The following is a 15,083-nucleotide window of genomic DNA, read 5'->3' as shown; positions in this document are numbered from 1 at the left end:
TTCAGTCAGGAATTTAAAGAGCCACCCACAAGTACAGGACAGCAATCAGACTTGGACCTGAATCACATCATTCTGGGACCACTTTCAGGACTTTCAGACTGTTCATAAGTTCCTAGAATAACACAACACTCAATGCCTCAAGAGAGCAGCAGTAAGGACCAATCCAGACCTTCCATCCAGAAGTGTGACAGAGCTCAATCTTACATCAAATCTGAAAGCAGGAAGAAGTCTGGAAGAATGAGCAGACAAAAAAATAAGAGCACCACCATCATGAATTATGATGGTGGCAGGGATATTAAATATACAAATGCAGAAGAAAAGAATGACTCCAAAGCATCTATGATCAGTTTGGGTACAAATCCAACTAGAAGGAAAACTTCTAGAAAGGAAGAACTAAAAATAAATTATTGTTGTTATTTTAATAAATGGAAAGAGTGCCTGAGGGGAAATTGGAAAAGAAATGAAAACTGGAAAAAAGAATTAGAATAGAAATTAATAGCTTGACATAAGACATATAAAACCTTGCTCAAGTGAAAACTCCAAGAAAATTAAAATAGGCCAGATAGAAGCCAATTCCTTTATGATGCAACAAGAAATATTAAAAAGCAGACCAAAAGACTGAAAAAAAAGGAAGGGAATATAAGGTATCTCTTAGGGGAAACAATTGGCCTCGAACACTAGTTAAGAAGAAAAAAATTAAGCTCTGACAAAAAAAAAATCTGATATTTCAAGAAATCTTAAAAGAAAACTGCCCAGATCTCTTATAACCAGAAGGCAAAGTGGAAATAGGAAGAATCAACCCTGAAAGAATCCACCAAAATGAAAATTCTCAAGAACTTCTTAGCCCAAATCCAGAGATTCCAGGTCAAAGAAAAAATTTTGCAAGCAGTCAGAAAGAAAGAATTCAAATACTGAGGAGCCATACTCAAGATCCACATATGACTTAGCAGCCACCACTATAGAAGAGTAGAAAACTTAGAATATGATATTCTAAAGTGCAAACAATATTGGCTTACATACAAGAATAATTTACTCAGAATGAATGCAGAGTGAAAGGAGCAGAACCAGGAAAACATTTTCCACAGAGACAGATACACTGTGGCACAATCAAATGTAATGGACTTCTCTACTAGCAGCAATGCAATGTCCCAGGACAATTTGTAGGAACTTATGAGAAAGAATGCTATCCACATTCAGAGGAAGAACTGTGGGAAGAGAAACACAGAAGAAAAACAACCGCTTGATCACATGGGTTGATGGGGATATGGACTCTAATCACCCTAGTGCAAATATCAATAATATGGAAATAGGTCTTGATCAATGACACATGTAAAACCTAGAGGAATTATGAGTCAGCTATGGGAGGGGGGTTAGGGGGAAGGGAGGGAAAAAATGTAAATCTTGTAACCATGGAAAAATATTCTAAATTAATTAATTGATTAAATTTTTCCAAATTAAAAAAAAAGAATAATTTACTCAGCAAAACTAAATATCATGCAGAGGGGCAGGGGTGGGAGATTGAACTTTAATGAAGTAGGGAACTTCTAAATACTCTTGACAAAAATTCTTGACAAAAAAGCTACAGAGAAAATTTTGAATGTCAAAGATAGGAATGAAGAAAAAACACAAAAAGATAAATATGATGAATTATGCTATACAAGGACAGACTGCTGATATTCAAATATGGGGAAATGATACATGTGTCTCATAACAAACCTTGTCATCATCAGGGTTTATAGGAGTCCAATTAGGTAATGCCTGGAAATAGTTTGGTTGCTTCTTTTTTTAATATAGTATATGTTTATTGGAAAAAAATTATATTGCATAGTTGTTTGAACATTTTATAATATATTTTCAAATGAACATATAATATGAATCTGTGGACTTTATCAAGAGAAATGGCACCCAAAGATCTCAGATTTTGGGACAAGAACTCGCTATTTGACAAAAACTGCTGGAAAAATCAGAAAATGGTATGGGAAAAGTTAGGCTTGGATCTATATCTTACACCCTCACCAAGATAAATTCAAAATGGGTAAATGACTTAAATATAAAGAGTGAGATCATAAATAAATTAGGTGAACATGGACTAGTACACCTGTCAGATGTGTGGGAAAGAAAGGAATTTTTAAGATCAGACAAGAGATAGAGAACATTACAGGATGTAAAATGAATGACTGATTATATCAAATTAAAAGTGTTTTATACAAACAAAATCGATGCAATCAAAATTAGAAGGAAAGCAATAAACCGGTATAGCATTTTTCTTTTTTTTAACATTATTTTATTTGGTCATTTTCATACATTATTCATTGGAAACATAGATCATTTTCTTTTCCTCCCCCCCAACCCCCGCCACCCCTTCCCTAGCCAATGCGCGATTCCACTGGGTATCACATGTGTCCTTGTTCCAAACCCATTTCCTTGTTGTTGGTATTTGCATTAGGGTGCAAATTTAGCATCTCTCCTCAATCATATCCCCTCCACCCCTATAGTCAAACAGTTGCTTTTCCTCAGTGTTTTTGTTCTCTCTCAGTTTGTCCTCTGCTTGAGGATAGTTTTGTTTTTTTTTTTCTCATAGATTACTTCAGATTGTTCAGGGACATTGCATTGCCACTAATGGAGAAGTCCATTACGTTTGATTGTACCACAGTGTATCAGTCTCTGTGTACAATGTTCTCCTGGTTCTGCTCCTTTCGCCTGCATCACTTCCTGGAGGTCGTTCCAGTCTCCATGGAATTCCTCCACTTTATTATTCCTTTGAGCACAATAGTATTCCATCACCAACATATACCACAATTTGTTCAGCCATTCCCCAATTGAAGGGCATCCCCTCATTTTCCAATTTTTGGCCACCACAAAGAGCGCAGCTATGAATATTCTTGTACAAGTCTTTTTCCTTATTATCTCTTTGGGGTACAAACCCAGCAGTGCTATGGCTGGATCAAAGGCCAGACAGTCTTTGAGTGCCCTTTGGTCATAGTTCCAAATTACCCTCCAGAATGGTTGGATCAGTTCACAACTCCACCAGCAATGCATTAATGTCCCAACTTTGCCACATCCCCTCCAGCATTCATTACTTTCCTTTGCTGTCATGTTGGCCAATCTGCTAGGTGTGAGGTGATGGGATAGCATTTTTAAAACAAAACTCTCTGACAAAAGTTTAATTTCCCAATTATATAAGGTATTAAATCAAATTTACAAAAAAATCAAGCCATTCCCCAGTCAACAAATGGTCAAGGAACATGAATAGGCAGTTTTCACAGGATGAAATCAAAACTATCAATAAGCACATGAAAAAGTGCTCTAAATCCCTCCTGATTAGGGAAATACAAATTTAAACAACTCTGAGGTACTACCTCACACCTATCAGACTAGCCAATATGACAGAGGAAAGCAATAAATGTTGGAGGGGATGTTGCAAAATTGGGACACTAACACACTGCTGGTGGAGTTGTGAATTGGTCCAACCATTCTGGAGGGCAATTTGGAACTATGCACAAAGGGTTTTAAAAGAATGCCTACCCATTCACCTAGCCATACTACTACTGGATTTGTGTCCCAAGGAGATAATAAGGAAAAAGACTTATACAAAAATATTTTATAGCCTTGCTTTTTGTGTTGGAAAAAAAATCAGGAAATTAGGGGATGTCCATTGACTGGGGAATGCCTAAACAAATTGTGGTGATGTGGTGTGATGTGATGATAAACAAATCTGATGGTGATGGAATATTATTGTGCTCAAAGGAATAATGAACTGGAGGAATTCCATGTGAACTGGAAAGACCTCCAGAAATTGATGCAGAGTGAAAGCAGCAGAACCAGGAGAACATTATACACAGAGATGGATACACTGTGACACAATCAAATGAATAGATTTTTCTACTAGCAGCAATGCAATGACGCAGGACAATCCAGAGGAACTTATCAGAAAGAATGCTATTCACATCCAGAGAAAGAATTGTGGGAACAGAAATGCAGAAGAAAAACATATGATCAATCACATAATTCAATAGGGATATGATTAGGGTTTTGATGTTAAAGGATCACTCTACTGCAATATGAATTACATGGAAATAAGTTTTGAACAATATTGCTTGTCAGCTCTAGGAGTGGGGAGGGAAGAGGGGTGGGAAAAATCATGAATCATATAACCATGGAAAAATATTCTAAATTTTAAAATAATAATAAAATAAGAAGCAAAAAGAGAGAGAAATGGCAACATAAATACAGTACACAATAATTCTTTTACAGTACACAATTCAGTATGGAAATTTTCTTATATTACTCTATTAATAGGTTTCTGAGGAAAACAGAATTCATTGTTTGGTAGAAATATATAATAAATTATAATAAATATCCTTATCCAAGAGAAACAAATTCTCATATTAACTATATCCAAAAATCTGCCTCATTTCTTTTTTCCCTCTTTTTCTCCCCACCCAAAAGGGCATGTAGTATTGAATAGGTTTTACATATTGTATCGCATAATGCATATTTCCCTGTTTATTATGTTGTGAAACAAGAGACATATTGCTTATGCTAGAGAAAAACTCAAGAAAATAAAGTGAAGAACTGTATATTTCAATCTATATTCAGACTCCATCTGTTCCTTCTATGGCAGTGAATATCCTTTTTTATCCTGAGTCCCTTGGAGTTGTCCTGAATCCTTGCCTTGTTGAAAATAATTATCATTCATAATCTGGAAGTGGTTCTCTTATGTCTGATGATCTTAAGATATCTTAAGAATGGAAAGAGAAAGGAAGAGAAATACTCTAAGAGTTGGGAGGAAAGGTAGTTTAGAGAAAAATTGTTCACACGACCAAGATGCAAAGTAGATATCTATACAAACAAGGAGAAAGGAGTGGGTGGACAGAACAGCTGACACTTGAACCTCTAATTTTTTGTGACTTTGTTTGGAGTTTTCTTGGCAAAGATACTGGAGTGGTTTGCTATTCCCTATTCCAGATCATTTGATAGATCAAGAAACTGATGCAAATAGGATTAAATGATTTACACAGGATCATACAGTTAGTAAGTATGTGAGGCCAGATTTTAATTTAGGAAGATGTCTTCCTGATTTCAGGTCTGGTGCTCTATCCACTGCACCACCTAGTTGCACCATAATGAAATACAATTATGCTGGAGTCTTATTAACATAATAATCCACCAAGATTTCAGTGGACTAATGATGAAACACACCACCCTTATCCTGTTAAAGAGATGAAAGATTCAGAATGCAGAATAAAAGAATTTTTTTAGATATGGATGATATGGAAATTTATTTTAATTGATTATAGATGCTTTATTTTTTCTTGTATTCTTAATTAGGAGAGGTATTGGGAGAGAGTAAGAAGGTAAAACTTGGCTTAAAACAATTTTATTTTTATTTAGAAGAAAAAGTATTTTAAGTAAAGTAACAACATGGATACTCCTCACCACTAATGTAGATCATAATTCCTTGGTACTTCTGTAGATAATTTTACTAATGGTTGTAGATGATGTTACATCATTACTTGATCACTAGGATGAGGATGAACTTCGTTGAACTTTATTCTGTCTTTGGAGGACAGAAATCACATCCATTGCCAGGCTTCTAAACTCAGCCTGACTTTCCAGAGTTTTTTGCTCCAGGGGTATCATCTTCAAGAATCCGGGATCAACTCCATTTCATGATGAGGTACAGATGGAAAAAAAGCAACAGAGGCCTTGAACTAGAGGGCTGAGAAGATGTGAAGAATAGATGGTAGAGGGAAAAAAAGCAAATGAAGGAATAACTAGAAAGCAGAAGAGATTGGCTGACAAAAGCATAAAGCTTCATGATATATCCCTTTGCCAAGTATAGGAAAGTAGCTCCCTACTACCTGTCATCAAGATGAAGTGAATAAGTCAGCCCTAATCATTTCAGGATTCAGTTTTAGGCCAGCTTAGCAATTAAGCCAAGAAAGGCATGGATTATACAAAAGTCATGTGACTTGGGTTATGCCATAATCCAGGAAAGTGAAGAGAAGACATGACAGCTAGCATTATTTTTTTACAATGTGTGTGTGTGTATAATTTTAAATTTTATTCTTGTCATACAAAACATCCTACCATATTGGTCATTGTAAGAGCACACTCACACATAGCCAAAATCCCCAAATAAAACCATAAATACACTGATGTGAAAGATATTATGCTTTTGATTCTCATCCATCTGACTCCAACAGTTCTTTCTCTGGAGGTGGATAGCATTCCTGGTCATAAATACTTCAGAATTGTCCCTGATCATTGTTGAGGATAACAGCTCTAGCATTTATATAGTGCTTTTAGATTTGCAAAATGCTTTACAAGTATCATTTCATTTTGTCTTTACAGCAACCCTGGGAGGTAGGTATTATTATTATCTCCATTTTATAAATGAGGAAACTGAGGCAGGCAGAAGTCAGGTAACTTGCCCAGGATCACATAGTTAATAAGGGCAAAGAAAATGTTTGGAAATTTACCCCTTTATATTCAAAGTTTATCATTTAATTCTTAGGTTTGTAACATACTACTCTCCAGTCAATAAAGCCTTCAGCCCACCAGAACTCTGATGGATCTGAAGGTTTAATTATTTTCTCATAATCTCCATTTATATGAAGAATAAATGATCAGCAAGAACAGTCCAGAGGCCTGGGTACTATATTCAGTTTTAAAGCAACAATTTCCATAATTAGTATATGAATTTGAGATTGAATTTGATGTCAACACTACAAAGTTTTAAAAACCATGAAAAAGTTTTTTCAATGCAGATATATAAATGAATGGTTTCTGTGTATAACATTGAACCACCACTTCTAGGAGTACAGGGACTGGGGTACTATGCCCACTTCCTTCTTGAAATGAAATAATACTTGTAAAGAGCTTAGCATAGAGCCCAGTACTTAATAGGTGCTTAACAAATTGCTTCTTTCTTTCCTTCCTTTGTTCCTTCCTTTTCCATTAAAAAGTACCCTCTGTTTTAAAGTCAGGCATGTAATCTGACTGAGTTGAGTCCTAATGAACTCTGATGAGAGTAGGAGTGGACTCCCTTTTTTTTTTTCTCACACTATAGGCTCATCCCTGCACTGCTGATACAAATTATGTAAGGTTTAGGTCTAGTCTCATATCTAGAGTTCCCCAAAAGTGGAGTTAAAAAGGGTTTTCAATGAACCACATAAATCAGGTACAGGCAAAAGATGAGTATCATAAGCACCCGCTGTCAGACATCGGGTAGTTCAGTCATGTTCATCTCTTCATGACCCTATGGACTATAGCATGCCAACTCCATCCACGGAGTTTTCTTGGCAAAGGTATTGGAGCCATTTCCTTCTCTAGTGCCTCTAAGGTAAACAGAGGCTAAATGATTTCTCAAGGATCACATAAGGAGTAAGCATTTGAGGCCAGATTTGGACTCAAGAATTCCTTACTATAGGCCTTAGATTTCTCCATGTTGTAAAAATTGGATTTAGCTATCTCCTGATTGTAACAATGAAGATACTTAGTTCTAACAAAATCAGGAATGTTTATACCTATACTTAACGATTAATTATTTAGGAGGATGGCCTTCAACAGACATGTACAGAAACAGCTGGCAGCCCCCTGGGCTGTCCTAAGTCAAGCTTAAGCTACCATTCATACAGATGAGATCCAGGAGAGTGATATAAAACCATCTATATAGGGCAAGTATTGAAAATCTAAACCAACAGTGCTAACAACTGTTATTATACCTGACTGAGAGGTTGATACTTAAAAACAATCTAAACAGAAAGCAGTTGGTGGGATTTCTGATTTAGCATTTACATTTTACCTTGGATTTCAAATATTTGGCTGTCCAAATAAATGAAATTCATGTTGATCCACTCCTCTTTTTGTCTTCCTCATTGATTTCTCCTACCACCAAGTAGTTCCATTTATTGGATCAAAGCCAAGACTTTCAGATCTCCTGAACTCAAAAGATCACCTTGAAGCTTGGACATACCCACTTTAAGACTGACATTTATTTTTCTACTCAAGAAAGGAAATACAAAGAAAAAAAAACACAGATAAAGGCCCATGGACACGTTGGCTTAGTTTTACATCTATGCTTCCTATGGGAACAGCAATGAGATGTGGAAAAAACCAATCCCCCTACTCCCCTCATGGGACGGTTAGAGACAGACATGCCATATATAGGGAAATTAAAGTCAGGAACCAAGCCAGAAGCTGTTTTTAATTTTTTTAAACTAACTTAGCACTTTGTCCCCTTATTGCTATTACAGATTACAAGAAGGACCAAAGAATGATTCAGGATTTGCAACATTATTCCAAAATACTAGATCCTTTAAGAACTGGGTCATAACTTGGTCAAAAGCATACTTAAAACTCATGCAGGTACCCAATATTATTTCATTGAATCCTAACAAAAACCCTTCAAGGTAGATGATGTTGAGGAAACTGAGTCAGATAGAGGTTAAGTGACTTGCCAAGGTCACACAGCTTATCTGAAAGCTGGCTTTGAACTTAATTCTTCCTCTCTTCAGCCCACTGTACTATCAACCATGCCACCCAGGAACCCCTGTAGCATCTTTGTAAAGAAAGACAGTAATTATTATTTAAATGTTAAAGCCTTTAAAGTAAATATTTACTCTTTTCATGTGTTTCCTTAACATTTGTCTTTAAATAAGAATTTGAAATTAGACATAGAATCATATTTGAATTAGCGAGTATTTGTTTGTACCTAGGGAGCAAAAAGGGAAGGAGAAGAGGATCAGAGGGCAGTATAACCAGATGATAATAGCAAAATAATAATAATTGTTATTATAATTAATTATCCATAGTGTACTTACTCTATTTCAAGCACAGTACTAAACATTTTACAATTATTACTTCATTTGGTCCTCACAACCACTGTTATAGGTGCTATCATCCCCATTTTAAAATTGAAGAAACTGAGCCAAAGAGAGGTTAAATGACTTGCCCTGGATTTTGTTGTTGTTGGATCATTTCAACACTGTCTGACCCTTTGTGAACCCATTTGGGTTTTTCTTGGCAAAGATCCTGGAGTAACTTATTTCCTTCTCTAATTTATTTTACATATGGATAAACTGAGGCAAACTGGTATAAGTGGCTTGTCCAGTGTCACCAAGTAGTGTCTGTAGCCAAATTTGACTTAGAGATAGTCTTCCTGACTATAGGCTCAATGTTCTATCCACTGCACCACCTAGTTACCCCTAGAACCAGGAAAGGCAATACTCCATGCAATGGCCTTCATTACACTTTGAAAGCAGGAATCATTATTGTTACTGTCAATGTTTTGTTTAAAATGGAACACTAAGGACGATTCAAACAGCTGCATTTAGCTTTGGCTCAGTAACAAAATGTGCAAAGCTCCCCAGTAGAGCACAACATAATTTGATGAATCCCACACTCCATTCTTCAGTTGCTGTTTATTAAAAGATGAATTATAAAATTGACACAATAATGGCCATCCACATTCTTTGGAGCCAGCATCATCCCTGAATGCTCTGATAGTCACCCAAGAGTTTCTTAGTCAGCAGGCAATCCAAGCCTAACTCAAATAGACCTTGTTTATAAAACTGCCACTCACCATTAGTGCATGAGATTCCCTGAGCTTAGGCTTTTCAATTGTTTAACACAGACAGACACCTCACACTTCTAATGGGGGCAAAGATAATATAAGATGACATAAGGGTCTGGGGTACCATTGCCTGTCTCTGGTCCATAAGGAGAGTCTCAAGGGAAATTTCAGAAGGTAAATGCTTTCCAAGGCTATCTGACTAAAGGAAAAGGAGACAATTATTCCAAGGGAAGAGAAAAGACTCAAGGAATGATGCTATATGTTTTTAGTTTGTTTCTTCAAACAGACTAAGGATTCTGGCACAAAGGTACCTGTTTATTCAATATGGAATTTAGGGAGCAACCTTAGTATATGGGAATATATCATGGAGACAAATATTTCCAATTCATTAAATATCTGTTCTCTTTTATATCCTTTCCTCCTTTCCTTATTCTCATATCATTGTCAATAAAAATAAGCCCACATGAAGGGAATGAGGAAGGAAGGTGGGATTCCTCATAGTTTACAGGTCCACAATCCCACTGGAAACAGTGAAAGCCATCTGTTTTGCATACACAATTATATTCTTGCCCCAAAAACCCCTAGAATGGACACAGAACCATAACAAAGAAGAGGCTTCTGGGGCTTTGCCCCAGGATAGAGAATTTAGAGGGTAGCAACAACATATACCTAGGAGAATGTCCTTTCCTGACCGAGTCACTGCTTTCACTGGTGCCATCTGTTCTCGGCTCTTGGTTCCATTCTTTGTACATCCCATCCTCACTAAGGATGAGATAAACATACTGTTGTGTTTTCTCTGAAGAAGCGGTTTATTAACAAAATTCGCAGTGCAAATAAGATATCAGGAAGCCATATTTAATTTACTTACTGAGTTCATTTTTAAAAGCATTTTCATAGTATATATTTCCATATAATCAATTAGCAATGTAGTATAGAAAAAGCAGTGGGACAGCTAGATGGCACAATAGATAGAGTGCTGGTCCTGGATTCAAGAAGACATAAATTCAAATCTAGCCTCAGACATTTGCTAATTGTGTGACCCTGGGTAAGTCAATTAACCTGTTTGCTTTAATCCACTGGAGAAGAAAATGGTAAACCAGTCCCATATCTTTGACAAAAAAAAACAAAAAACAAAGAGTTGGACATGAATGTATAATAACATAGTATAAACATCACTAGATTTAAAGTCAGAGGATGTGAATTCCAAACATAGATCCACTATGTTTTTTTTAAACCCCTACCTCTAACATTAGAATCAATACTGTCTAGTGCTTCCAAAGTAGGAAAGTGGTAAGGTCTAGGCAATAGGGGTTAAGTGACTTGCCCAGGGTCACACAAGCTAAGAAGTGTCCAAAGCCAGATTTGAACTTGGGACCTTCCATCTCTAAGACTGGCTTTCAATCTACTGAGCCACTCAGCTGTCCCCCACCCCAGATCCACTATTTAACTGGCCACACCACAATGGATACGCCTTTCAAATTTTCTGAGCTTCACTTTCATTATTTGTACAATGAGAATTATATACTAAATGATTGCTAAGAAACCTTGCAATGATAAATTTCAGTATGTTAAAATCAGGAGTGCATACTGTTAAATATTTAATGACCAACTCTCTTTTAAAGAAAAGAAAAAAAGTTCTATACACATGACACATTCTTTAAAGTTTAATATGCATTGTTAATATTTTTTCCCAATCGCTTTCTTAAGTCTGGACAATCAACAAAATAATAAATCAAGCTTTGACGAAAAGCATTTGCTAATTTCTGAGGTGTCAATGATCATACTGAAATTTTAACCATTGACTCTCATTAGCTCTTTCACACCAAAAACTGTCATTTTCTAATTACAAATCAGTGTATTAAAGCATGCCCAGAAGGACATCTACTTCATCAAACTTTGTTAACATTTTGGTGTGCTCAAAAACTGTGATATTGTATTTGATTCCAATATTCTCTCGTAAGGGTTACCATTCATAATGAACAGGAAAGACAAATTCAGCTGATAATCTCATTGAATATTGGCATAACTCTAGGAACAACAATAACAAAAAAGTGAGACATAAAAGGATATTAATCTCAAACAAAGCAGACATTCCCTAAATCGGAGAAAATAGAATCTAAGCTCTTTGAGGGCAGGAACTGTTTCATTCTTGATATTATTATCTCTAGCTCTTAGTATAGTCCTAGCAGAAAGCAGGTACTTAAAAATGACTTTTAACTGATCCAAGTCACCATTAGGAAGCCATCTTATTTTTTGTCCCTAAACCTTGTTAATGCTTCATTGGAAATGCACAGATCAAGAAGGGATGTGGAGATCATTAAAAGGAATTAGATGGAAAACAGCAAGGGTTAAGTGCTGGATATGTAGTTAAGTAAACCTGGGTTTAAATCCTCTCTCAGATACATATTAACAATGTGACCCTGGGCAGACCATTTACTGTCACTAACCCTCAGTTCCTTCTTCTCTATAATGAGGACAGGAATCACTGCAGCACTTACTGCCCCAGGTGTTAGGAGGATCAAATGAACTAATATACCAAAATGGCTAAAGAATTAAGTTATTGCTAGTGATTAAAATTAATTTTTCCATGAATTCAGCAACTCTTCAATCATATATTCATGGCCTTGGAGTGATCATGCAAACTAGAATTAGGGTCATCAGTTATAAAAAATGATCTCTGAAAGTCATCTAGTTTATTATCTCTGATGGCAGGTAACTTTCCTCTAAATATGCCCAGTATTTTTCCTCTTCTCAAAGATTTTCTGGGAAGGCAATTCTATAATTTCTTTAATAAACCCATCTTACTTTTCAACAATGTTTAGCACCAAAAACTTCTTCCTTAGTTGTGACTTGAAGTTTTTCCTTTGATTTGTTCTCAAGGAAGAAAGAAGATAATTGGTGTGACTGGTGTCTAAGGTCCTAGCCCAAACAGCCTAGTCTAGTTTTTTCTAGGAAGGTATTGAAGACATCCCAAAGACTTAATTGACTCAAGGGATGTAGCTTTCTAGTGCTTAAATACCAAAAAGTCACAGCACAGAAAGTTACCTGTTCCCCTTTCAGGTGTCTAACCTGTAGACCAGAATGAATGATGAAGAGAAGCTAAATTCAATTGATTTGAATCTGTAGTACATTCTTGCTGAATATCCTTTCCCTGCTATGCTTAAGGAAATTTCTTTTTAACTCTTAGATGGACTTCAAATGTCTTGTTTAATTCCAGTCTCAAAATGGGATACCAAACCAGCTGGGATCAGGTCCAGACTATTATATTTGATATCTTTGTCAGGACTGGTTTGAAATAGCCTTGTGAAAGAGGGGAAAGGATGACACAAGGGATGGCAAGACCCCCAGCGATTTCCATGTTTCTGGGGTTGTGGAAGTCTTTCAAGCATTGCTAACTGCTTACCATGAAGTTACCTTCATTGCCCCTTGGAGTGGCTGTTTAGCAGCTAGAAAGAGAAATTCTATAAACTCTTATTTGTTGAATTTGCATAATTTTTGTTTGGAGGGGGGTAGTGACAGTTATCTCTAGATCCATCAGATATGGAAGGTCTTCTCCACTCCCACTCCCCAAGACTATAATTTTGGAACTAAGAATTACAGAAGGAATTACTATAATAAGAACTGATGGAGCCCCTTCTTGCTGCTGCCAGTAGAGTATCTATAGGCTATTGGATAACTCCTTCCCAAGGAGGGCTTATATTTGGCAATAGGGGGCTGGAGTCAGAGAGGTAAAATGGTCTGGACAACCCATCAAGAAGAAAGGAGGCAATCCGTCAGCAAAAGCTTCGGAAGGATCAAAGAGTTGATACCCCCCTATCATGGGGCTAATCAGTATGGCAGAAATCCTAACTGGAGGGCCAGAGAACATTGAGTGGAGTGATGGTACAGAGAGATTCTTAGCCTTGATACTGGGACAGGCATGCGCAAGAAGGCAACCACCTCTTAGCTGAAAAATGACAATTAAAAACTTAGCTATCTATCAAAGGTAAATGGTATTGTGGATAGAGATATAAACTCTGAGTCTTGAAGTCTTGAATTTGGATCTTGACTTTGATAGTTATTAATTATATGATCCTGAGCAAGTCAATTAACTTCATTATGCCTCTGTTTCCTCATCTCTGAAATAATGAGGTTAGACTCAATCACTTATAAAGGATTTTTCCAGCTCTAAATTTCTGACCCTATAATCTTGTTTAGACATCCCATTGTTGAACTTCCCTTATCATCATCAGGCTAAAAATTGAAATATAACTGCCCACTTTCTTTAGTCTATTATCCAAGGCTTCAACAAAAATGCTAAATTGTCCAGGATACAGGATTGGTTCACTTATTTCCCAGCGTGATAAGAATTAGTCTTCTTTCCAGGTAAATGTTGTCAGAGCACTCTACACTCCAGAGTCTGGTATTAATGAACTGCTAGTGAACAGCAGATATGACAAATCTCCATTGTTCAGTTCACAGTTCCTTCCCAGGGGAGCTTTGCTCAGAGTTCTTTGACTCCTCTAGCCCCTGGCATTCTCTCAGTTTCCTAGGCTGAGTGGTTTTTTAAGCTCCATAAATCCATGGTTCCTATCAGCTAATTGGGTTTGTCAGTCCCCTGTTGAAAAAGGAATGAATGAATCAGATCTATGCTCCCTTAACAGTGGTGCTGTTTCCCCCCTACTCCTACCCTCACCCCCATAAAGTTTTTTTTCTAACTCTCTAAAACAAAGGAATAAATGCTGAATACAAAGGAAAAGAGCAAAAGAATGCTATGAATTCTCTGTCCCAGATTCTAAATTTATGAGGCCACTCTCTAGGCTTTAGGCTTTTCTCTACCCAAAGCAAAATAACAATACCTCACTCCTTTATACAGATATCCAGCTGCTGCGAACAATTTGTGCACCAGGTATAAATCAGCATATCTATATTTACATGACAATATGGAACCTACAAAGATAATTTATGCCCAATAGAATATAAGCTTCTTGAGTGGAGGGACTTTCCTTCCTTCCTTCCTTCTTTCCTTTCTTTCTTTCATTCATTCTTTCTTCCTTTCTTTCTATTTCTTTCTTTCTTCCTTCCTCCCTTCCTTTCTTTCTATTTCTTTCTTTCTTTCTTTTTCTTTCTTTCTTCCTTCTTTCTTCCTTTCTCTCCTTCTTTCTTTCTTCCTTCCTTCCTTCCTTCTCTCCTTCCTTTCTTCCTGCCTTCCTTCTTCCTTCCTTCCTTCCTTCCTTCCTTCCTTCCTTTCTTTCTTTCTTTCTTTCTTTCTTTCTTTCTTTCTTTCTTTCTTTCTTTCTTTCTTTCTTTCCTTCTTTCTTTCTTCATTCCTTCCTTTCTTTGTTCCTTCCTTCCTTCTTTTCTTTCTTTCCTTCTTTCTTTCTTTCCTTCTTTCTTTCCTTCTTTCTTTCTTTCTTTCTTCCTTCCTTCCTTCCTTCCTTCCTTTCTTCCTTCCTCCCTTCTTCCTTCCTTCCTTCCTTCCTTTCTTTCTTTTTCCTTCTTTCTTTCTTTCTTCCTTCCTTCC

This window comes from Monodelphis domestica, chromosome 1 (genome assembly GCF_027887165.1).
Source record: "Monodelphis domestica isolate mMonDom1 chromosome 1, mMonDom1.pri, whole genome shotgun sequence".
Taxonomy (NCBI): Eukaryota; Metazoa; Chordata; class Mammalia; order Didelphimorphia; family Didelphidae; genus Monodelphis; species Monodelphis domestica.
Note: the sequence above shows the minus strand (reverse complement) of the source record.